The following is a 24,175-nucleotide window of genomic DNA, read 5'->3' as shown; positions in this document are numbered from 1 at the left end:
TTGAGGTCTTGGATACTCTCTCCTTTTCAGTATAATCAGTTGTGAAATACAAATGTCAGGCTAGGTTTTCTCTAACTGAGATTGGACTTCAAAACTCTATGATCTTGTAATGCTTGTTTCCCTGTGTCAGCTGCTGATATTTTTGGTTACTTGGAAGTTGGTCTTCACAATCAGAGTCCCCTGCCTGTTTGGCATCAGCTGCCTGTTCATCCTGCACTCCATGAGCCTCCTCTCACACAGGAATCTCTTCGATCTCAAAGACAGCTCTGTAAGGTGCAGAGAAAAACAAATACCAGGCTATTTCCCTCTATGGCGCTCATGACAATATGAGTTGTTCAAGAGAATAAGAAAGCTTAGAAACAACTCATAGTACTATCCTTGAAGCACCTTTCACAAGTGCCAAATTAATTTCTGTCAATACAAACATGTTACTTAAAAAAACAAATTTCCCAAACATAAAAGGAATAGAATAAATGACATTTCAAAATGGCTTTGGTTATCCATTTTCATAAATATACCAGCAACCTGGGAGGAAAAATTTCTGCTTCTACCACTAACCTAAATTCTCCAGAGGTTTGAGGGAATGATTTTTATAGCAGTCCTTTCTTTATTAAGCAGTCATATTAAATTATTGCAGCATACATGTAATTTACCAATGTCTGACCTGCTTTGAAATATGCTTTTTCTTAGAAATAAGAAATGAATCATGCATGGATACACATAAATTAAATTAATTTGATAGTGAACATTAGGAAGCAAGAAATCAATAACAAAATATGACCCTAGTGCCTTCCAAGTAAAAAGTAAAGACATCTAATGTTGGAGCCTAGCAAAGCATTGAATATGCATTAAATTTAAAACCTGGGATAAATAAGAATCATAGGACTTGAGTTAAGATATATTGCTTTTTAAATGAGGTACTTCTGTAATAAGATGGTTGATTAGAAAATATTGAAGAATACTAAGCCAGAGCATGTATACATTGTCTATATTTAGAAGAGATGACTCTGAAATTGCACGTAACTCCATTTGCATACAGCAACCCTCCCGTATCTGCAGAGGCTATGTTCCAAGAACCGCAGTGGATGCCTGAAACCATGGATAATACCAAACCATACACATACAATACTATGTTTTAAATCTGATAATTGAGATGGTGACGAAGTGAGTAACAGGCAGGTAGCATGTACAGTGTGCATATGCTGGACCAAGGGATGATTTGCATCCCATGCAAGATAAAGGAGGATGGCACAAGATTTCATCATGCTACTCAGAACAGGACACAATTAAAAACTTATAAATTGTTTCTTTCTGAAATTTTTTATTTAATATTTTTGGACCATGGTTGACTGCAAGTAACTGACACTTCAGAAAGAAGAGTTGCAGATGGAGGGGGCTACTGTATGTGTTAGATACTTCACTTGAATGTGATATATGAGAATGATGGATTGCCTCTATTTAATAAAACTAAAACAAATCTTGGCCTCCAAAGGACAATAGTGTTTTGCTTTCAAACTATGGAGAAATTGTTTGAGTATTTCTACCTCTTGTTTCTGTAGATTAAGAATACAGCCTTTGGAATTATAAATATTTTGCATACTTTCTCAATAACTTTGGGAAAACTACTTGAGAAAACTCTCCAAACATCATTTCTTCATTTCTAAGCCAGGGACAATAACACCTATATCATAGATTTGTTGGAATAATAAGATAAAAAATAAAATAAAAAATATATATGTGCATGCTAAGATTTGACACCGTTATGGTTATTTATTTTTCTGGATGTCATGGGTTTTCTGTACCTGATGGACATGTATGACTCTTCTATAGGTGTCTGTGGGGTTGAAAGGAGGTCTAGCACCAGGAAGTGGATGGAACAATTCTGCACCTTCCTGCTCCTGTGTGAGGACTGGCCATATGATTTGAAGCTGCTGAAATCTGAGGTTAATTTAGCATTTTGATTGGGAAAGGGGCAAGTATTGAGAAAAAGGAAGAAAGTTTTTGCAGGGATGATAGAGATGTTAAATACTCAGCACTCCAAAAACATGGTCTCACCCCAAGCCTGACATGGCCTCAGAATCTTTCCCAACAGAGCACACCAATAATTGGAGTTGGCCCAAGTGATGAAATTTGTTTTCTGTCTGTTAAGATGATCAGTGACACTCAAAGTGTGTTGTTGGACCAGCAGCATCACCGCGATCTGGGTATTTGTTAGAGGTATAAGTTCTCAGGCCTACCCACAGACCTACTGAATCAGAATTTTGGGATGTGGGACCCAGGAGTCTGCATTAATGAAGCCTTCTAGGTGATTCTGATGCATGCCTACTTCGATGTTTGGCACATTAACAAAATAGGGATTGCTCACATAGAAAACCAGTGAAATCAACAGAATCTAATGCTTATGGAGGAGTTATTACATTCCAGGCAATGTCTGCTTTTCATATGCCTAATCCTCCCAATAATCCTTTGATTATTGAATAATCAAATAATCAGATAAATAGATGAGAAATGTGAGATAAAGAGAAGGAAAGAAGGGAAGGAGGGAGAGAGGAAGGAAGGAGAGAAAGAAAGGAATAAAAACTATATTTCAGAATTGTTATATAACATTCATGCAGCTAGTAGGAGGTAGAGTTAGAAGTCAATTCTTAATTCCCGGTTTAACTTCAAATTTCAAAGCCAAACATGTTTTCCCTTCCATTCTGCCACACTAAGCAATATAGGTAATAAACAAATGTTTCTATGGTGCCAACACAATTTAATGAATTGTTTGGGCCAGAAAAAAGTCACTGGAAAAATTAGACCTGAGTTCACTTCTCTCTTCACAGAGTAATATAATTTCTCACAAAATCATTATGAACCAAGAAGTCATCCAATTTCTAAAATCTTGGAATAACTTTATCCATCATGAAATCCAGAGAGGCTGTGGGAAGAAAAGCATATGTCAATGCAGATTTGGCTCTTAGAGCTAGAAGAGAAAATTTTGGTCAGAACATTGGGATTGATAATAAAAATTCCCAGTCACTTTTAAAATTTTTAGCAGATTATGTGTTATGTTTTCTGAAATGGCTTGCCAGATAAAGTTTCAGGAAGAGGTCTGAATAAAATGTTCTAGCAACTGTTTCTTTTTCTTCCATGTTTTCTTTCTGAATACTTCTCCTTTTTGGCCAGAAAGCATTTTTCTTGTGCCTGACAAAATAAGCAAAATGCAAACTAGACAAAGAATAATGTACCTTAAAAAATACTGTATGAATGTATTTATTTTGGCTGTTGAAGATATTTCCCTAAGATTCAAAGACTCCATAGAAGCTACTTTTATTAGAACCTCAGTGTTTGATCAGGTAGGTAAAAGATGAATGCCTTTGCACAAGAAAGCAGAACATGAAGATCACATGGACTTGTCTGGATTGGATGATTCCTGGCCACTTGTTGCTGATGGCATCATCATTGATAGTCATTGGTCTCAAATGCTGGCGTGGCCTGGGAGGCTGGTGTCTTGCCAAATGGTACATATTCCCTGTACAGGATGAAGGCTTGTTTTGGTTTTCACTTCTTGCAGTCATTTGATATACATGCAATTATTTCAGCATACAAAGGGAAAACTAAATGTCAGATGTCAGGTCAAGGATAAATAGATTGGTTCCCGACTGACTGTCATGCTATATATGTGACCTTAGTCCTAGGGTTTCTTTATCTGAACCAAGTAACTGAGAAAAAGAATCATGAATTTTCTTTGCTTAATACTAGTTTGTCAGAATCTATTGATGGATTTCTGTGTGGCGTATTGAACTTCATCCAATATTATGTGTAGAAGTTTTCTTTTCTTCTTCTTTTCTTCCCCCTTCTAGTTGTGGCTATTCAGCAGGTTATCATATTTCTATGGATTGTTTTAAAGCTTCCATACTTTTCATTCTCTGCTGAAATTTGGTCAAAGTATGAGATAGAGAAAAAAAATGTATTATACGTTTATAGCCAGGGTCCCAAATTCTCAAACTTTGATGCTAGTTGTTTCTATGAAATTTTCTACAGTGAGTGAGAGAATTCCTCACTTTATAGTATTATCTCTTGTCAGTGGTTGCCCTTTTGTAGAGCTTAACAAATATTTTCAGGCAGTCTGTGTGTGTTACTGCACCTGCACAGTGCTGAAGCTGCTACAGATATGTGCGTAGTGTTTGTGAACAATCAGCAGCATTATAGGTGGCAATTCTAACAGTTCAGATAGTGAGGCAGTTCCCAAGACCAGTGGCATGGTATGCCAGTGGCAGTTGCCTCCCAGCTGGGAGAGGCTGGGGGTTTGCGCCATTTCCAAATGTAACCCTAACTCTGTCTTCAACACAGAGATTCATCACATGGATTTGAGCTATCCAAAACACTTGATTAAAAATTCAGTTGAATCCAATAAATATTTACTGAGCACTGTATTTTGCATTCAGGATAAATAAAATGCGATGGTACATCTGCCCTTAGTTTTGTGAATTGTAGTGGAGGCAAAGCAAAGTTAAAACCTATTTAATGGTCCCAGAATGACAGCCTTTCATCAGGATTCACGATGATAAACATGATAACAGTAACTAGGAGTGAAAATCACGTATTGTGAAATTGCTGTGTGCTAGATTTGATGCTTGACTCCTTATGCATATTATTTCCTTTAATCCCCCCAAGCCCTCTACATATTACTATTTATATATTAAAATTGAAGAAACTGAAGCTCATAGAAGTTAATCATGCAAACACACCCTGACCACTTGGTGTAGCTGAAACATGACCACAGGTCTGCACTCTTTCCTTTTCTATTCTGGATATTTCCAGTCTCCAAACTGGCAATTCTGGTACTGGCATTTTGATAAGGAGAGCTACCTGGAGCAAGGCTTATCTAGCTTGATTTTTACTGAAGGACAGAAAGTTAGGCACAATCAAAGCCTATGGGAAAGAGATAGTCATCAGGCAAATGACATCATTATATCATAATAATAACCACCACATCAACAGGCACATTTTATAAGGCAAATATCTAGATAGCTACCATTTTAAGCATTTTTTTTTTTTTTGTGAATTGACTTTTAAAAATCCCAAAACAGCCCTATTAGGCGGATAGTGTTATTATGTACATATTACAGTTGAGGAAACTGAGGCACTCAGCTACTAAATTACCCAAAGTCACCCAACTAATGTGATGACAGATCTAGAGGATACCATTCTTTTGAATTAATTCCGGATGTTGGTTTCAAGACAAATGGTTAAATAAAATACAGCAATTAGCTTTAAAAAAATTAAGCTGCCTCTGGAATGTTGCTTTGCCATGACAGGAGGAAGGAAGACAAAAAATCGTACATCACTCCTAAATTCTTCTGCTTGGATGCAATTCACATCACTTTTCCTCACTTATCATTGGCCAAAGCAAGTCATATGGTCATGTCCATCTTCAAGGGGGTGCGGAGTGCTATCCTACCATGTACCCAGAAGAGTATCTGGAAATAGTGAAAACACTATTAATAAGTCCCACAGGGGTGATATTTGAAGAGTGTTCCAGACGCAGTCAACAGCTGAGGCTTGATAAAATTCCATGAGCCTGGGAAACTACAAATATTTTGGTACTACTAAATAGTGAGTCAGGGAGTATCAGGCATCTTTGGCAATGGTAGACTAAAGTCAGGTTATAAAGGCCCTTGTGCCCACTCCTACAAACTTGGACTTTATTCTCTAAGCTATAGGGAAGCTTTGAGGACTGTAAGAAGGAGAATGATCATCAGATTTGATTTTACCCCAGGTGGCTTTGGTGCAGTGAATGAGTTTGGAGAAGTCGAGACTACAAATAAGAAACTCAATGAGAAAGTAATTAAACTTATGAGACTAAAACTATGTGGGAGATATAGAAGTAGAGCAGAGAAGATTAATAAATATCTAGGAGATACAATGCACAGAATATGTTATTTAATTGAATGTGGAGAATGAGAGCACAGAGAAAACTAGCAAAGCTCTCAGAATTAAGGTTTGTAGATGTTTATTTATAAAATGATGTAGGGAATATGGGAAGGGCAGGATTGAGTGTAAAATAAATTTTATATGTAGCCTATGGATCTCATATTATTGGAGGTGTCCAACAGATATTTGTATATGTGAGTTGAAATCTGGAGGGAAGGTCGTGGATGAAGATTTAGTTTCAAAAATCAATAGGACATGGAAAGTAGTTAAAATCCTGAAAGTGGATGACAGTCCAAAGAGAACCTTCACCATGAAAAAAAGCAATGGAAGAAGACTGGAACTAGGAAACTCAGCATTTAAGAGAGAGGCAAACTGGTAGTAGCTCATAAAAGAGATAGAGAAGGACTGGACAGAGGTAAATATAAAGAGTTGAGAAAGAGACCTCAACAAAGCTAAATACATCAATCAGATCAAGAACAATAAATAAAATCTCAAAGTGCCCTTTGGACTTGAGTATAATTGAGTCAGTGAATGCACTTTGATAGAGCATGTCAATTAATTGGAACAGAAAGTAAATTTCTGTGAGCTAAGGAGTGATTGGGTAGTGCCAGAATGAAGATGGTGAATATAGGTTATTTTGTCAAAAAGTTTAAAAAGAGGAAGCAGCAAACTAGTTTATTAATAGGGACATAAGGTCAAGAGATTTCATAAAATTAGAGATTCTTGGTCATGTTTATAAGCTATGGAGAAAGAAATGGTAATGCTGGGAATATGAGAAATGGAAGATATAAAATAAATAAATGGCATCCTTATTTCCTAAATAGTCAACAATTATAGTTTTGACTACTATGCATTTGCTATAGGAGACTAATTTTTCAAGAAAAATAAATATATTATGAAACAACAAAATCCTTATAAAAAGGGCTGAATTATTCAGGGAACTGAGCAGGAGTTTCTGAGACTGAGGGTTTTAATCATGGCCAGGTGATTATTTTACTATGCAATGTAGGGCAAATTATTTTTATTTTCACTGGCTAGGAGGCATGCAAAGTTAACTTCACTAAGCTGAACTTACCTCTCTCATTTTTCATATATGTAATGTAAGGGTGGTCTATTCCCTGAATAACTAGGATGGATAATTAGCTAGGATGTTTGTAACAAAAATATTTTGCAAATAAAAAATGCTGCACAACAATTTTTCAAAAATATGTCATTTTCAATAAAATTTCAAATTGCTTCGTGGTGTACCCTATTTAGTGCCTAAAAGCCTAGTATTAAAAAAAATTAATAATGGGAGAATTTCAGAGAGTGAGGAAGCATAGGTGTTACTTGTAAAAGACTCAGATAGAGAAACCACAATGAAGAATTCCTTTGAATTTATTCCAAACACCCCAGGTTAGCAGATACCACCAGCCCTGTGAAAACTTTGAAATAACACCTTTGTAGCCATCTGGTTCAGACTTGTTTTCTGATATCTCAATCAGCAACTTATCTTTGTGAAGTGGGGCAGCTTTTTTGCTTTTGCTCAGTTTGCAACCAGGTAAGCACTTGCCATATTGAGGTCATGATACAAGATGCGATGTAGAAGAAAATTATTTTTGCTGTTCTTCTCTACTTTAGTTCCTAATTTAACAGCTATTGAGCGTTATTTATCTCTGCATGGTTGCTAGCCTGGCAAGCTTCCTCTCAAAGCTGTGGTGATATAGCCCCTCCTCTTCTTGCTACTCTAGCCTAATCTGAAACAAGAAGAATTTCAAAATTGTAGTTCTTATTTCATAGGAAATGCATTTTCAACTGACTATTGGTGGTGACTTTGAGTAGTGGGTGGAAGAAAATGATGAGGCAAAGGTGCAAGCCAATGAAAAAGAATATAGTGTCTGTTGTGGGTGTAGAAAAAGGAGAGACAGCATGACCACCAGGTATTTACCATCCCCACTCTTTAACCACACTTTGGGATGTGACATCTATCATTGGAAGCACTGATCCTGTAGCCCAATGATCACCAATTTTCTGTCATAGTTCAAGTTCTAGGAACTTCATTTTCATGTTGTGCCCTGTTTCTGAGTCAATCCTACTACTGTTAGTTAGTTGGCTGGGTCTTGAGAAGTGACAAGCATCTATCATATAAAAGGCCATGTGCTAATTATTACAAGAGAAGAAGAGATGAAAAAACTAAGGTATCCGTTCATATGCATGAATTATTTTAATTTACTTTATTCTTTGGTTTATTTGTTGTTGTAACTTTTCAATTCACTTTCTGTGGTAGGTTTTTGTGGAGCTGACTAGCTGTCAAACAATTATTTTCAGCTGATTGGCAGAGAGAGAAAAGGGGAATTTATAAAAACCACAGGCTTTATCTTTACCAAAGGAAAAATAATCTCTACATTTGAATCAGTATCCTTATTATGACATAAAAAACTCTAATAAGCTTAAAAATGTTACATGAAATGCTTAGAAGACCTATTTGTTGTATTAATAATGCTTGGCCATTAAAACTTTGATACCCATTGCATATGACTAATATCATCTGATTGAAATAGGGTTTCAAAAAAAGTTCCTCACTACAGTGAACAATATAACAAGTCAACATTTAAACTATCTCAGTTGTCCCAAAATGATTTGTTTGTTTGGTTATTTGTTTGTTTATTAATGTATCTTTTAGCTGATTTTAAAAATCCAGACTCTAATCAAGGATCCCACACCTTGCGTTAGTTGTACTGTCTTTCTTAAGTTCCAAGCAGTTTCCCACCTATGTTTTGCCTTTGATTAATCTGCCATTTTTGAAGAGTTAAGGGCTTGTCTTAGAGAATTTCTCTAAATCTGTCTGATTGTGTCCCATGACTAGATTTAGGTTAAATATCTTTGGCAGAAAAACTGTACAACTGCTGTTGTGTACATTCGATTACATCACATCAGGGGCCTCTGTGTGTTTTGTGTGATGTTTGGTTACCTGGTTAAGATGGTGTCTGTCAAGTTTTATTTTTTTTCATTTTGAAGTTATACTTTTCCTTTATAATTAATAAGTAATCAATGGGATGACATTTTGATACTATGTGAATATTGTGTTCTCCAGTACACTTTCACCCAGTAGTTTTAGCGTGCACTGATGACCTTTGTCTGAACCACATTAGAGACTGCAAAATAGTCATTTCCTAATTTTATTATCCCTTTTACATTTATTTTCTGGCATTCTTGTGTAAACAAAAGACTCCTTCCTCCAATATCACTACAGGCTCAAGAATTTTAAAAAATTCAATGTGTTACAATCCATTATGTCCATTTTTTAAATTCCCAAATTATCTCATATTTGGCCTTTCATGCTTGCTGCTTTGTTCTTTTGATTGTATTTATCATTCTCTGGGCACTTCCTTAGCTTTCTGACACAGAATGTTCAGGGTTCACCTTGTACACTATCTGTCTGTAATCTGGAATTAGCCATTTCTCCAGGAAACATTGTTTGCTTTCAGTAGTGAGTAGTGAGTAGTATTTCAAAACCAAGATCTTGATATTAATATGTTCAATGCCTCAAGGTGACATTGTTTCTGGGTCCCTTCAGGAGGCAGAGAATATATACATTTTTGAAATCATGAATTCGTGCTGATGACTCCATTTCAGATCCAATACCTCTGGGTTTCTCCTTACCTTCCCCATTCCATATTTACACACTGCTTCTCCCACAGTGTGAACCCTGAATCCTGACAACACCAATGTATTTGCTTATTTGCTTTATATTATAATACACAAAATAGTTTTAATAATCAACAAACTTACTAAGTCATGTTCTTCTTTCTATCTTGAGAAAATATCTCACTAAAGGTGTACATTAAGTAAAATGTGTTCATGAGTTATTTGAATTATTCTTTTCTTTCCTGTGAGGTTGTGTTATTTTAATATACAGTTGGGTCAATTTGTTTCTGTTTGAGTTATATTTTAGCATTTGTTTTCCATCTTTGCTGTTACAATTTTATTTTTGAATACGTAAAATATTTATACATTCCCCCAAACCCTCAAAACTATTAAAAATTTGTACTTTGAGAAGCCTTATACGCCTCCCAACTTGTGTTACCACCGATTTCCTGTCCTCTGACCCCAAAGAGTGAACCATTTATATTTATTTCTGGTATATCCTTCCTATATTTTTTGACAAAATAAACAATTATATATTTATGTAAGATAGATATATACAATTGGCAACATATTCTTTTGTATCTTGCTTTTTTTCTCTCCATATTCACTCTCAGAAGTCTTATTTTTTTTTGTATAGCTCTAGTGTAAAAGGGTACTCCATTGTGTGGCTATAGTAGAACTTGTTCAATTAGCCTCCTGTAGATAGACATGGATAATTTCCATTTTTTTAAAAATGACAAACAGTGCCACAGTGAGTAAACTTTTTACCTAGAATTGTTTTCTTTTTGTATTTATAGCACTGTAACCCATTGGAAGCAAATTCCTAAAAATGGGATTTCTGGGTGGAAAGGCATTTTGATAGATATTATCAAATTTTTCTCTGTGAGTATTGTCAGATTTTTTTTGTATTACTACTAGCAATGTATGAGAAAATCTTTTTCCATAATTTTTTCAACAGACTGTGTTACCAAGCTTCTGAATTTTAGGAATAAATTCTCAAAAAATGTTTTCAAACTAATTCTGATGTGCAGTCAGGTCGTGAACCACTAGACTAACCACACAGACAACCACTGTATCTAAGAGGATACAAAACGAAAGCCGTGATTATGGTAACAAGCAACACAGAAGTAACTTAAAAGGAAGAAGGAAGAAACAGCTCATTCAATTTTTATTTTTTTTCCCAGGCTTGATATTCCCCAGAAGTAAAGATTAACACCACATGATACAACCCATGTTTACCTTAAAACGGATTACACCTGTTTGGTATCATTTTACATACCTTACTTATCGACAATGTCCAGTTTGGGTTGATGTCTGTTTAGACACCAAGTGGGAAGTACTTTCAAGGTACCTGGCATCTTAGATGATGCACAAGTTAACACTCACCCAAACATTATTGTTTAACTGAGCTGATAGAATCGAGGTACCATATTTTATAGATTCTAAGATACTGTTTTTTTTAACATCTTTAAATTAGTTTGCATCTTACAACTGACGATGTGCCATAATTGAATTGGCGTTTTGTTGTTGTTGTTGTTGTTGTTGTTTTTTTTTTTTTTTTTTTGAGACAGAGTCTCGGTCTGTTGACCAGGCTGGAGTGCAGTGGCATGATCTTGGCTCCCTGCAACCTCCGCCTCCTGGGTTCAAGTGATTCCTCTGCTGCAGCCTCCCAAGTAGCTGGGACTACAGGCACGCACCACCATGCCTGGCCAATTTTTGTATTTTTGGTATAGACGGGGTTTCACCATATTGGCCAGGCTGGTCTCGAACTCCTGACCTCATGATCCAGCCGCCTCAGCCACCCAAAGTACTGGGATTACAGGTGTGAGCCACCACTCTCAGCAAATTGACAGCTTTTTAAAATCTCTTCAAGGTATATAATGTAACAGGGCATCTTGCAATCAATGGTGTATCAGATTTGATGAGATATGGTATGACTTTTTTTCTGTATTCGTTTCCTAGGCCTGCATAACAAAGTACCACAAAGTGGGTGGCTTAAAACAATGGAAATTTATTATCTCACAGTTCTGGAATCTAAAAGTTCAAAATCAAGGTGTCAGCAGGTCCATACTCTCCTCTCTAATCTGTAGGATAGAATCCTCCTTTGTGTCTTTCTTGCTTTTGGTGGTTCGCAGCAATCCTTGGCAGCGAAGTTGAAGCTGCAGCACTTCAGTCTCTGCCTCCATCACCACATGGCCTTCTCCCTCAGGTGTCTGTCTTCTCCTCTCCCTATAAGGACACCAGTTATATTGGATTAAAGACCCACCCTACTATAGTATGATAGCTGATTATATCTGCAAAGACTCTATTTCCAAATAAGACCCTTCTGAGCGAGATACTGGGAATTAGGACTTCGACGTATCTTTTTGGGGAACCACAACCCAATTCATATATCTTCTTATACCTTTTTATTTTTTGCAATTACTTCTCATTTGTCTGCTCTGACTGGATTTAAATTTTTATTAACAGCACGTATTTTATATAGATTTGTTTTGCATTAGTCCACTCTTGTATTGCTATAAAGAAATACCAGAGATTGGGTAATTTATAAAGAAAAGAGGTTTAATTGGCCCATGATTCCACAGGCTATACAGGATTCATGGCAGCATCTGCTTCTGGGGAGGCCTCAGGGAGCTCTTACTTATGGCAGAAGGCAAAGTTGGAGCAGGTGTCTTTTATGGTGGGAGCAGGAGAAAGAAAGAGATGGGGGAGGTGCTACATCCTTTTAAACAACCAGATCTCATGGTAACTCACTCCCTATTACAAGAACAGCACCAAGAAGACAGTGCTAAACCATTCATGAAGATTTCATCCCCATGATCCACTCACTCTCACCAGGCCCCAAATACAATATAGGGGATTACAATTTGACATGAGATTTGGGTGGGGACACAGATCCAAACCATACCAATTCTCCTTTCATTTCTCATTTCTCTCTCTCACTCTTCATCTCTTCTTGTTGTTCTGGAAGGTGCACATTCCTTCCTGTTCATTTTTTTTTTTTTTTTTTAACGGAGTCTCGCTCTGTCACCAGGCTGGAGTGCAGTGGCGCAATCTCGGTTCACTGCAACCTCCGCCTCCCGGGTTCAAGCGATTTTCCTGCCCCAGCCTCCTCCATAGCTGGGACTACAGGCGCCTGCCACCATGCCCGGCTAATTTTTGTATTTTTAATAGAGACGGGGCTTCACCGTGTTGGCCAGGATGGTCTCCATCTCCTGACTTCGTGATCCACCCTCCTCAGCCTCCCAAAGTGCTGGGATTACAGCTGTGAGCCACCGCGCCCAGCCTCTTCCTGTTCATTTTTAGGCAGCTTCCAGGGCTGCTGTTGATCATGCCTGAAGCTGCTTTGAAGGCAGAAAACTAGCAGTGATATCAAGATTTGTAAGAATTCAAGTACACAGAGAAAGGCATTTCAGATGATCCGGGAAGTTGATGTGTGAGAACAAGGTGGGGAGCACTTGTCCTACAAGAGAAAAGACTTATCCTAGAGCTGCAGCCGTAAAATAATGGTGGTGACAGATAGATAAATACAACAATATGAAATATAATAGAGGATCTAGAGTCATATCACACATATAGGGAAACCTGAGATATGGTAGAGATAGCACTGAAGTTTCTAATACTTTTAATATGAGATTTTTGAAGTAAAAGGGTAATTAACTGAAAGGATCCAAGTGGCATTCTAGGTGAATTATATGCATGCTTTCCTTAGTGATCCTGAGTACCCATATGGTAAGAATGTAGGCAGAGAATAATGTGATGGTGGTAACTTTTCAATATCTCTGCCCTAAATCCTGTGACTGGTGGTGAGTACAGGCGGTCCTAGTTCCTACTGCCTGTATTCTTTTGCATCCCTAGTCCAACCTTCAGTGTTCTCCTCTTGACTCTCAAGCTGGTCTCTGCCAACTGGTTACAGGGCTTTTTGGGCTGCCTCTCTTTGCCCTAGTGTCCAGTTATTTATAAAAATAGAGTTGACAGCCGGGCACAGTGGCTCATGCCTGTAATCCTAGCACTTTGGGAGGCCGAGGCAGATGGATCATGAGGTCAGGAGATCGAGACCATCCTGGCTAACATGGTGAAACCCCATCTCTACTAAAAATACAAAAATTTAGCTGGGCGTGGTGGTGGGCACCTGTAGTCCCAGCTACTCGGGAGGCTGAGGCAGGAGAATGGCGTGAACCTGGGAGGCGGAGTTTGCAGTGAGCTGAGATTGGCGCCACTGCACTCCAGCCTGGGTGACAGAGTGAGACTCCATCTCAAAAAGAAAAAAAAAGAGTTGACTTTCTTTACTCCTAAAATGTTCCCTGTCACAGCTATGAATACTATTACACTACTTTCTCTCAGTCAGATACTGAGCTCTTAACGTACTTATAGAACTACCTGCCCTCTATGGTCAGTTAAAGGTCCCCTTCGTGGTCCTGGAAGGGAGCCCACCCCTGCTTACAAGGTCAGTAGCCTGCCTGGCCATATCTCTCTGGACTAGCTGATCAACTGTGGCTGTCAGCTGCACTGCCTTCTCCCCTCACCATGGTCACAGGCTTTCCTGGCCGCTCCGTGGACACTTATTCCATGCCAGGCTGCTCCCCGATCCCTTACCATCTGTGGTGATATGAAGTCTCCCTCCTTGCTGGTTCACGACCCTTGGACAAGTAAGGTAGATTCTGAAATCATTTCATGATTTCAAATAGGAAGATAGAGTTTCCTAGAAGACCTCAACTGAAAGTTCCTAAGAAGAACCGGACTACCTTTTAATTCTACTTTAGAACTTCCCTTGAAGTATCTGACTGTTAGAAATGAGAGCCAAGCAGGTGGAAGAAAGCCCATCAGAAATTTAGAATTAATATTTTTCACCAGGAATTTTTGTTTGACAGATTTTCTCCCAGTTTTTTTGTGGTAACTACATATATCATAAAATTTACCATGTTAATCACTTTTAAGTTCAGTGGGATTATATACATTCATAATGTTGTACAAGCGTCACTGCCATCCATCTCCAGAATTGTTTTTATATTGTAAAACTCTATACTTATTACACAATGTGGATGATAGATTTTCAAAGAATGCTTTGCAATAGTTGTTTTTGTTTTTGTTTTCATTGCTGCTTTTTGAAGGTACCATCACATCAGTCGCTGAAAGTATTTGGAATATGATTAGCAAGCTATTGGAAAAATACTTATGATGCTATCTAGAAAAACAAAATATCACTTACAGTATTGTTAACTGAAAATTTTACTTGAATTTAAATTTATCTTCTCCACTCACAGCTCAAAAGGAATTTCAATTCAATGTCTAACTTGAGTGCAAACTAATTGTTTTCTCAGTTGACTCAACTAAGTTTTGTGATATGAAATCTAATGTTTTGGGGAGTTCATACCTGGATAAGGAGATAAAAATATTCTTTTGTACATGGAATTCTTTAAGTATAGGACTCCCTCTCCGTGGTCAGTGGGCATAAAAAGAGAAGTAAGACATTGTTCCTGCTTATGGAGCTCAGTCTAGTGGGTGAGTCCACACATTGAGATACGCTGAGAGTAGAATTGCAAGGACAGAACTAACATGAGAGCACAAAGGAAGCAAAGCTGCCAGAGTGTGAAAAGAGGAGCATTCCTGGAGAGGGTGCCAACTGAGCCAAGCATGAGTAGGAGTTGGCCAGGTAAGCCTGAGAAGGTTGTGGAGGAGAGCCTGAGAAGACATTCCAGGTGGAGAGATGGACCAAAGACACAGCTAGAAAACAGAATTGTGTAGTGGAGACGCTGGTTAAGTTAAAGTTCAGGGCGTGGAAGAGAAAGGGAGGAAACCAGATTGGAAACCAAGCAAGACACTGAGGACTTTATCTTTCTTGTTGAGGGGCCTGAACAAAATTCTTTGAAGCAAGAAACTATAAAAAGTCTATTGAGGCCTTATCATGTGGCATTCCCTTCCCAATCGGGAGAATGACCACCAACTTCTTGTGGGTAGCACAAAGGCAGATTTTCAAGAGGTCAAGATAACCTATGGGGAAGCCGATTTAAAGGCTGTTTTATGTTGCATACCAGCTAGAAATAAACCAAATATACAAAAAAGAGTTCAGACAAGCTCTGATCACTACAGAGATTAGGACGGCCACACTTTAGTCTACTTTTGGAGTCTGGCTCCTGATAGTTAAACCTAACCAAATTCCTGAGTTGCTAAACTTTAGTTTGCATTTTTTGATTTCTTCTTACAGAAATGTCTCTAATGTTAAGTTATACCTTCACATTTGTGAGCAAGGAAGTTAAATGTAAAATATTCAAATTACCAAAATAAAATTCAATTGTGGGTATGAAAAGGATATCTTCGGCAGATATCCACTCAGAGGGAGCATTTTTTGACAAATGCAAATACAATTGTTTGAAGAGATGATAAAGGATACTTTCATTGCAATTATACTAAAGAAGGTATCAGAAAGAAAACATGACCTGAAACGTGTTAAATAATTTTGCAGGTACTTTCACTTCTAAGTGAACATCAGTAAGGACAGACTTACAGGAATGATTGAAATCAATCTGGTTTTGAGTTGAAAATGTAGTTTGGTTAGAATCAATTTTAAAAAAATCTTCCTTGTCCCATATGGTTCAAATAATGAGGAAGCTAAAAAGCTTTAAGTTTTCCACAATGGAGAGGTCAATAAGAACTATGAACCCCTGTTTGCAAGCAAAAGAAAATTCAACTCTGGCTGACTTACAAACTAAAGGAAATGTATTGACTAATATGATTGAAAAATATAGAGAGAGGGTAGACTTCAGGCATAATTTAACTTGGATATTCATGATGTAAGAGCTGTGGGAGGTACAAAGAGGAGCTGGTACCATTCCTTCTGAAACTATTCCAAACAATAGAAAAAGAAGGACTTCTCCCTATCTCATTTTATGAGGCCAGCATCATCCTGATACCAAAACCTGGCAGTGACACAACAAAAAATTTCAGGCCAATATCCTTGATGAAAATCGATGCAAAAATCCTCAATGAAATACTGGCAAGCCGAATCCAGCAGCACATCAAAAAGCTTATCCACCACAATCAAGTTGGCTTCATTCCTGTGATGTAAGGCTGGTTCAACATACGCAAATCAATAAACGTAATCCATCACATAAACAGAACCAATGACAAAAACCACGTGATTATCTTAACAGATGCAGAAAAGGTCTTCAATAAAATTCAACACCCCTTCATGCTAAAAACTCTCAATCAACTAGGTATTGACGAAATGTATCCCAAAATAATAGCTATTTATGACAAACCCACAGCTAATATCATACTGAATGGGAAAAACCTGGAAGCATTCACTTTGAAAACTGACACAAGACAAGAATGTCCTCTCTCACCACTCCTATTCAATATAGTGTTGGAAGATCTGGCCAGGGCAAGCAGGCAAGAGAAAGAAATAAATGGTATTCAAATAGGAAGAGAGGAAGTCAAATTGTCTCTGTTTGCAGATGACATGATTGGATATTTAGAAAACCCCATCGTCTTAGCCCAAAATCTCCTTAAGCTGATAAGCAACTTCAGCAAAGTCTCAGGATACAAAAAGTATAATAATAAAAATAAGAGCTGTGGATAATTTCTTCATTTTGTTGCCCGTTAGACACTGGGCCTATTCTTAGTCTGGCTTCCCTGATGGTAAATGCTAGAATCTCTCAGGACCATAAGCTCCCTTGTTCACTTGGGGAAGGAAGAAAGAATTTCTTGAACAGTCATAGATCAAATGTTCTGAAGTTCACTCCCATCAGGCTATTGCCAGACACATGCCTGCCCTTGAATCATTGGCTTTTACCAGGGGATAGTCAGGATGCTGAGTGGTTTGGACTAGGTTCTGCACCCATCACCAAACCAATAACTCTGGCAAGGGGAATAGAATTACTTCAATTGGCTCAGATAGATCAGAGTCCAGTAGAACAAAACCCTGTGCACTAATAGGTCTGTGTCACTCAAAAAGGCATTTTATTTTTCTAGTTCACAAAGAGGTACCTATGAATTAGCAGCAGCCGTGACCTTGGAGTTTGGGAATCAATCTCATTGGTTTTTGTATTTCTTCTATTTTCACTGTCAGATCCAGAATTCACCCTGCTGTTTCTCCATGAATCTGACCTGCATCAACTGCCTCTCTTATTCTGGGATTCCAGTTGTGGAGCTCAAGGACAAGTCCGTTCTGGGATGACTGTATCCAACTTCTTTAGTCCAACTATATCCCCACTGGAAGCCAGGCTCTTGCCAGCAGCTTTCACCACATGCCTCTTTCTATGTTTGTTATCTGTCTCTAGGTTCTGGTAACTACTTCCTTCCCTTGCCCCTTCTGGCCTAGGGTACCACAAATCCCTCCTCCCAATCCAACTGTCACTAGCCTCAGAGTACTTGTAGCTTCCTCACCTTACCTTCACCCTAATAAATAGTCCCCTACTATCTCTCTTCAAAGCACCCAATTTGAGTGTGCCATCTGTTTCTTGCCAGGATCCTGGTTGATACATCAACCAAGCTGCACAGATGGAGGAGCACTGTGCTGAACTTTAGGAATGAAGCCACAGGGCCCTCACTGCCCCCATAGTCACTTTGGTCATCTTCTGCTTCCCTGAAAGACTAAATTCAGTTAGTTCAGGTACATACATATCCGGACATGTCAGGGAAAACTCCGTTTTGTAAGGATCTCTGCTTAAAATGCCAAAGGTTTGAAAGTTGGCAAACACTTGAGAAAAGCACAGTTCTCCATCTTACTCTTCCTCTAAACTTGGAGATAAATGCATTTTTAAAATTTTGCATATTAGAATGCTAAAGTGTACAAGATCATTTCTGGTGAGACACCACAAACAATATTTTATGAGGCCAAAATAAGAAAGAAGGAAATGAAAGAGCTCAGGAATCTCAGGAAGAGCTCATCGAACACTTTGCCTTTATCTCAGACCATTTTATCCACAGCCCTGTTAATCAGGATTGGATATACCTCCATGAGGGAGTCTTAAACGAAGGGAAGGAGATGCCACAACTAAGAAAAATAATGCAATAGAAGTTTGTCTTAATGCCTGTTCTGTGATGTACAACTTTCATAAGCCAAAATTTTAACCTTATGAACAATCAGTTCTGTGCTGCCCTTAGCAGAGAACCATAAATTAAAGATAAGCAATGGTTCAGACTTTCCAGGGCCTTGACTCAGGAGTAACTCTGAAATCCCAACCAAATATGTATTTGGTTAAGCAATTTGGCACATTTTTCTATTTTGAGGCATTAAACTATAATTACAAGTCACTTTTATTTCACTCCAAATAAATGTCCCTAAAGTAGATAGAACTAGAGAAGGTTTCCTTTTTTAAAAAAAAAAGGAAACAGGAAAACAACAAACAAAACCTAAAGGAACAAAAGCAAAACAAAACTTAGTCAAGCTAACAAATTGCATGTATGGTGTGTTTTATAATTTGATCAGCATAAAAAATTGAGTGTGCTAGTGCCTCAGGAGGACTCAGAGGACTCAAATACTCAATAGGTTATCTGGAGGAATTTCTCATTGGAGAAAAAAATTAAAGTTCTCTTGAACAACCCACATAATCAAGATAGTAATAATTTAACCTCAAGTTTTTCCTTGATTAAAAAATCCCTTTGCTATTCTGCTGTAGTGTTTGTAACAGATGGTTCAACAAGACTGGTGTTTTCTTCGTTGGAAAAGTAAGCTGATATGAGGGGTGGGGAGAGGAAGGGCAGAAATTTATTAACAATCAGCAAGTAAAGAAAAACAGCCTGCAAATTGTAATGAAAGGAAGAAAGGACAGGAAAGGAAAGGTAGGGCTGGTGGAGAGAGACTGTTCTGCCTGCTTACTGCACAGGCCAAGAACAAACTCACGATAAATACTCCAGGTCCTCAAGAAAAAGGTTTCTGTGCTGAATTATGGTAGTCTACCTGAAATTGGGATGATGAATTAGAAAACCTCTCTCATCGCTTCAAGTCTTGTGATTTATTCATTCAGTGCCATTTATTGCATAACTATCTATTTTCTAAAGGGGGATAAGTACAAGAATAAAATGTGATTTCTTCTTTCAGAGATCCCAAAACATAGAAAGCTATTCATATACTGCTTAGATAAACAAAGATTATCTTCTTTTTCTACATTCTATATAATGTTCCTTAAACTCAAGCTCTCTTCTCCCCATCTCTACCTTACCCCTCTGGGTAGCAAGGAAAAATAAAAATAATGTCATTCAATGGTTTCTTTGCCTCCTCTGATTTAAACAGTCTATTTTGATTTCAGATTTCTCTTTGAGGTAAATATTCTGGGAATTCTAAATTTAAGTCCTTATTATAGTGACTTCTTCCTTTCAATTCTTACTTCTTTCCAACGTGGTGTCTGTCGTAGTGATCCTCTTGATGCTGGGAGGAGGAAGAGTCACCTGGTCTCCTGTGGTCTTTCACTGGTTTCCACAGTGGGTGGCTGGTCCAATCCTTGGGTGCAACTTGGTCAGCTCCAGTGTGTTTTGTGGGGTCATGTTTCTGAGCTGAAGTCAGCAGCAAGGGAACTCATGGTCTACTTCTTTGACACACATTCTTTTCAGTCTATATTTGTGGTTCATGGAACTCCTAGAGGCAAACATGGTGCCTGACCACAATGGCATTTGATTTTTTGTTTACTCTGGTATCAATCATAGTTTTCTTGTAGCATTTGAAAGGAGAAATCATGTATTTCTAAAAACCCTATACATCACATAATATGTTTTCAGTAAATGTTGGTTTTTTACTGTGCCACCTATTTTTTATCATAATTAACTATTGAACAATGAACTATTTTACATATACTTTTTACACAGAAAAAATCAATAAGATGTTTTTTCACTTCAAACTTGCTAAATCATGACACATAGGTTTCCTATTACACATGTGAAATGAACACTGCTTTAGTAACAGTATCAATACCAGCAGAAAGGTAAAACAAATCCTCTACTAATTCATGAAACTGAACAGTTATTTAAGCTATTGGTTTGTTACAACATGAGTTACTTGATTGATTTTAGCATTATGCTTCATGTATGTGTTTATGTTTTAATTTTGTATTTATTTAGTATCAATGTAGAACAGTACAAAGAAATTATACTCACAAAAACAGTACAAAGAAATTATTATCACAAAACCCAACCATTTTTTCTCAGCTCGCTTATTGCCTTTTATCATATAATTGCATTAAATATTTATGAATGTATTTCCATAAAGATGCAGTAATAAGCTACATACACTTTCAAGTCCTTTTTTCTTAGTATTAAACATTATTTTCCATGTTGCTAATTTTAATATGCATGATTCTAATAATATAATATTTCATCAACTAGACATTTCCCTATGAGCTAGGTCATTTCATAGTTTTTCAAGATTATGCATAATACTGAAATAGCCATTTTTATAAACATGGTAGACTTTATTCACCTCTTGACTGATTTTTTTAGCACTTATATTCCTAAGAAGAGCTCACTGAGTAGTAGAGAATGAAAGTTGCATAGTTTTGACCTGTGTCCCTGGGCTGTCCTCCAAAGAGACTGTGTGTTCAACAATGCTTGCAGGCTCCTGTTTTCACATGGTGACCTCTGTTAGCAATAGTTCAAGTTTCATGGGCAATTTTTTCTTCTGGTGTGACTGAGTCTTCTCTTCTTGAGGTCTTCCATTTCAATTTTAAGATATAAAATATGATTTTTCCACAACTAGTAGACTAATAGAATTTTCTTTCTTTACTTTTCTTTCATTTCACCTTAAGCAACTCTTGTTTTCTAACAGCAGAGCAGATTAATTTTTACCAAAAAAACCCCACAAATTTTAAAAAAATGGATGTAATAAGTAAAACTTGCTGAGCATTTACTATGTTCTGGGCATTTTATATGTATTAACTTATTGAATCTTAACAACTGTATATTATTCCCACTCTACACATGAGAACATAGAGATAAAACAGTCAAATAATTTGCCCTCTGTCACACAGCTAGTGTGTGACAGAGCAGAGATCCCAACCCAAAAGTCTGATGTTACAGTCCCACACTAAATCATGGTGCTTTTCTGGAAATGACAGCAGAAATTGATGTCTGCTAAGTAGCAGTTACATGGAAGACATGCCTTTTTTTCTTAGGAATTTAGATTTAGAGTAGAAATTGCCCAGAAAATAAATAGTCCTCCCTTAATAAATCTCTCCTGTCATCATCTCCCTGTCATCCCCCAGTGCACATATATGAGGACAGAATGGGAAGGAATATAATATAAAAGACAAACATCTTCATAAACTTTTCATTCAATGAAAGTCACCAAATAAAATTTGAATACAAGCTTTCTGTCAACAATTTGTGGGTCAAACTCTAATCATATTCTTCAGTGGAGCCTAAAATCAACATGGGATTGGTAAAATAATAATTTCTTATACAGCATCCTTTCCCTGAAGTCCACAAAGACGTTTTCAAATAGGAAAACCCAATAAAATTATAAATTATTTACTTAAACATTTTTTCTTTTAGTTTATTGCGGTAAAATGTTTAACATGAGATCTACTCTCAAGAAATTTTTAAGTGTAATTTACTTTTTGAAAATTTGTTCATTAATGACATGTTCCATTTCAGGTTGTTGTTTAGAATCTTGTTGATCTAGTAGAGTTAAGCACGTTGACAGATTAATATCTAATTATGTTTTTAATATTAGATTTGAACAACTTTCTTTTGTTTGTAAGTATTAAGTACTCTAGGCTGGGTGCAGTGGCTCACGCCTGTAATCCCAGCACTTTGGGAGGCCGAGGCGGGAGGACCACCTGAGGTCAGGAGTTCGAGATGAACCTGGCCAACACGGTGAAACCCCATCTCTACTAAAAATACAAAAATTAGCCAAGTGTGGTGGCGGGCACCTGTAATCCCAGCTACTTGGGAGGCTGAGGCACGAGAATCACTTGAACCCAGGAGGCGGAGGTTGCAGTGAGCCAAGACCGTGCCATTGCACTCCAGCCTGGGCAACAAGAGCAAACTTCATCTCAAAAAAAAAAAAAAAAAAAAGTATTCTCATGCTACAAAGGTAGAAATAAAACACAAAGAAAATAAGACTTTAAAAAAATCAGTAGCTTAAAGAGAAAAATCATCCACTATAAAAATTACACTTGAATTTTTAGCTTTTAAAATGCATTTCTTATTTATGTTACTTTCAGCTCAATACTAGGAGGTGCCTTTAAACAGATATTTGTCTGTCTCATTTTGTAGATAAATGCATTGAGGCAAAATAAATCAAAGTCATGAGTGTTAAATGAATCCATCTTTTCTGTGCACTTTCATGAACTTAATTCAGTTAGAAAGATAAACCAATGTCTCATCTATACTTCTTAGCCTATACCTCAACCCAACTGATGATAAGATATATAAAAACATGTCTTAGGAAAATTCTAGGCCCAGCACAGATACTCTGTTAAATAGTTACTGTCTTGGGCTGTCTGAATGTGCAATTTGGCAGCTGTAGCCAATTTGCTGAAGAATCATATCTGTGCACCTCTCCTTTTCTCATTCAGGTGGTAAAATGATAGCCTACTCCTATGAATCTACTCATTTAGTTTGCTAGTATCTAATTAACGAAGATGTGAACTGTTCTTTCTCTCACTTCAGAGATGAACTGACTGGCTCATGGCTCCTGCATTCAGGTGAGTTCTCAATCAAGGTTGGCTGGCCTGACTGAGTCAGCACACATCTAGTGGAAATGACTTTCACTGGGGCCTCTTAAGAAGAATGATTTGAGAAGATGGTACAGGATCAGCAGAAGAAAATGCTTCTGGGGTTCTATTGGCTGGAGGAGCTATTGCCAAGCTGTGATTAATCAAACACACATTTTTCTTTTTTGGTTTCTTTGTTTTAAATTTTTGTTTCCTTTCCAATCTAGTTAGACTAAATGTTTGTAGACTCAGCACCAATGCACTTCACGAATATTCTACTGCAATATTCTGGCAAAATTAGACTTTCTTTTTGCTTAAGTTGAGCGAGTAAACTATTTAACCAACTATAATTTTTACCATAACTCTGTTGATTATGTTTGTTTGAGCTTGGCTCCTTGATCAACATAATAACGTAAGACTTTGGTCTTGAAGGCTGCAGTGGAGGTGACAGTGGGGTAGGCATTCTAGCTGAAGGGTTTTGAAAGAAAGACAACTGTCCAAAATGATACACACTAGATATAGATATTGACTAGAATAAATATCTAATTATGATTATTCCAGTTCTTTTGGTCTTTGTTTTATTTAATATAGCTGAATATGCATATCCAAGTTTTCTGACACCAATTTCTTTGTTATTATTTAATGGATGTAAAGAGCAAGACATTTTTCTGTCTTATGCAGGTTCACATGAGACACCTTATTAAACCATGTCTCATTGTTCAATACATGTCCTCATTCATTTTTCATCAGTGAGAGATACTGCCTCCTTCTACTTATGGTTTCTGTTCTGTAGCATTAAGTCCTGTAGATTCTTAGTATTTAACTAATGGTAATTTAAAATAAAATATTGTGAATAAATGTTAGTAATAATAGTAATTGTTGTGGTTGTTAGTGTTACCTTGGAGTTGTGTGAACTTTAGAAATAATTCAAGTGGCTGTCCAATCTCAGATGTATTTTATTCCCCTTCATAAACTTTCTG

At 37.2% G+C, this 24,175-nt stretch overlaps 1 long non-coding RNA gene across 2 annotated transcripts in view; it reads left to right on the top strand.

Moving 5' to 3' along the window:
* LOC112133884 (uncharacterized) overlaps window positions 1–19,748 on the top strand; it is a 229,832-nt gene extending 210,084 nt beyond the window's left edge. For both annotated transcript variants that reach the window (XR_002915486.3, XR_010140525.1), the window contains exon 3: window positions 17,615–19,748. This is a non-coding gene — a long non-coding RNA (uncharacterized LOC112133884). The remainder of the gene's footprint in view (window positions 1–17,614) is intronic.
* The last annotated feature ends 4,427 nt before the right edge of the window (window positions 19,749–24,175 follow it).

The sequence above is a fragment of the Pongo abelii genome, chromosome 5 (assembly GCF_028885655.2).
Source record: "Pongo abelii isolate AG06213 chromosome 5, NHGRI_mPonAbe1-v2.0_pri, whole genome shotgun sequence".
In the NCBI taxonomy this organism is placed as follows: Eukaryota; Metazoa; Chordata; class Mammalia; order Primates; family Hominidae; genus Pongo; species Pongo abelii.
The sequence above is the reverse complement of the archived record's forward strand: the minus strand, read 5'-3'. Positions and strand labels throughout refer to the sequence as shown.